This window comes from Montipora capricornis, chromosome 6, assembly GCF_036669925.1.
Source record: "Montipora capricornis isolate CH-2021 chromosome 6, ASM3666992v2, whole genome shotgun sequence".
Lineage (NCBI taxonomy): Eukaryota > Metazoa > Cnidaria > Anthozoa > Scleractinia > Acroporidae > Montipora > Montipora capricornis.
The window spans coordinates 36,929,157-36,931,656 of NC_090888.1; positions in this window are offsets into that span (position 1 = coordinate 36,929,157).

The following is a 2,500-nucleotide window of genomic DNA, read 5'->3' on the forward strand; positions in this document are numbered from 1 at the left end:
AGCAAAGTTGTTTCCATTTCCACTTGGCACTCAGACAAAAGGGTATCAACATTGAAAAAGGGGAGGGGGAAGGGAGGGGCGTTCAGCCTTTTCTTATGAACTAGAAGAAGGGTTTTAGGAAGAAGAGGTGGATTTTCCATTCAGTGTCTCAACCTTTTTGCAATTGCTTGTACCACGTCAAATTCAAACGGGGCTGGCTCAAGGTTATGTTGAGAGTGAAATTGTTGATGGTGTTATCCGTTCGATCACACCTGGTATAGTACTTAGAATTTACCTTGAAACTCATCAAGACCTGACATTGAACCCATTAAAAATATTCCCCGAAGTCACTATGGTGCTAAAAACACATCAGAACTTTATCAGGCACTAGCATCCTTACGTCAAAGCCCGAAAGAATCACCCCAAGACTTTTTGATGAATGCTCTGGACCTGACACAGCAAATTATGTTTTGAGGTAGATAATAACACGTCCCTACTGTATGAATCTGGACATGTACAACGTTTATTTCTTCGGTCAATTGAAACTGGTTTACAAGATGAAAGCATTCGTGCTAATATTCGCCCATTCGTAAAAAGACTCAAAAGTGACAGATGAAGTTTTGATATAGCAAATGAGCATGGCAGGCTCAGCAGAGAAGGAGAGGGACAAGAAGCTGAAAACCTATAACAGATCTAAGCCACCAACAGTATCAGTGTCTTCAGTGTCAGACAACTCACCAAAAGATAAACAAGAAAGTAAGAAAAGCAACTCCCAGGGTGATATCTTAGCAGCTATTACTGCAATTAAGTCAGAAGTTGAGGCATTGAAAGGAGAAATCAGAAAGCAGAGCACTAACCAAAGAGTGCCTCACCAAAGGGACCAGAGATAAAAGGACCTCCTATGTGTTCAAATTGTCTTGAGAACAAGAAGGATTACTGCAATCATTTTTTTCAAGTGTGGCAAGGGGATGCAGAAAACAGTTAAACCAGGGTCGACTGCTTCTGTGAGACAGGAAGCAGTCGTAAACCCATCAAAGTCTCAAAAATGTAACCACGTCTGTGAATTTGGAGGAGAAAAAGGATTGCTTAGGAGATGTGGTCAATGCAAAAGTGTATGGTATTGCTCCAACAAGTGTCGAAAGGAACATTGGCCCGAACAGAAAGGGGTGTGTCAAGCAATACGTTATCTGTCTGAAACAAGCAATTGCAAGTCAAAAGAGTAGCCATTTAACTCCAACTGAGCATGATAAAGTTGTTGGCCTTGTTGGCAAGAAGTGCATGGTAAAGTGTTGTCTCAACGACTATGAAATTAATATGTTATGGGACACTGGTGCCCAGGTATCAATAATATCAATTCAATTGCTTCAGGAACACTTTAAAGATATATTCATTTGACAGGTGTCACAGCTCCTGGATGCAAAGTTGACTTTAACAGCACTGAATGGGTCTGTGATACCCTACATTGGATGGGTGGAAGTTAGGGTGAAGTAGTAATCAAGGGGAACTAATAGTACCTTTCCTTGTGACATCAAAAAAATTAGACTGTCCGATTCTGGGATACAATGTTATTGAAGAGCTTGTGAGCCAGGATCAGAATTCCAAGGCAACAATCTACAAGAGTTTTCCACAAACGGAGAGCACTAAACTAGATGCCTTAGTAAACTTTATTCAGTATTCAACTTCAGGTGCCATTTGTAAAGTAAGAACTGGAAGGAAAAATGTTATGGTCCCTGAGAATAGCACAATTGCTGCTACCTGTCGTGCAAATACTGGACTTGTGCATCAACAAACACCAGTGTTGTTTGAACCAAACCAGTTGGCACATTTACCAGAGGGTTTGGAACTTTATGAGATTTTGCTATACAAGAAACCAAGGAAAACATCTACGTTGAAAATTTCTGTTTGTAATGGAACTGATCATGATATTGTGCTTAATAGGACCGCACTAGGAGTTCTCCAGGCAGTCAAGTCGGTGACAGAAGTAGATGTTCGATTGAGTGGATATAGAACCTCGTGTGAACACCAACCTCTCGAGCAGCAAGAATCACAGGAATCAACGACGTTAGATATTCCTGGGAAGCAAGACAAACAAGGCATAAACCCCCTCTCAGCAGTTGACCTCAGTGGCTTAAATCATGACCAGCGGATATTAGCTGAAACGATGTTGAGGGAAGAGTATGAATCATTTTCATCCAGTGAGCAAGATATCGGTTGTATCCCTGATCTGGAAATGGAGATTAATCTGAAAGATAGTCAACCAGTGCAAAAAAAGTACACATCAATTCCTAGACCGAGGATCTTCTAAACCAAAACTTTGTTAGAGAATCAAAGTCCCCATACTCCTCCCCAGTCGTCTGTGTCCGAAAGAAAGACGGGTCTTTAACGCTTTGCATTGATTATCCAAAACTGAATCGCAAGACCATCGCTGACCGACATCCAATCCCAAGAGTTAAAAAACCTTCCAGTTTCTAAGAAGGTTTGTATCAGGTGATGGTTACCGAATGGATCCAGGTTGTGTTAG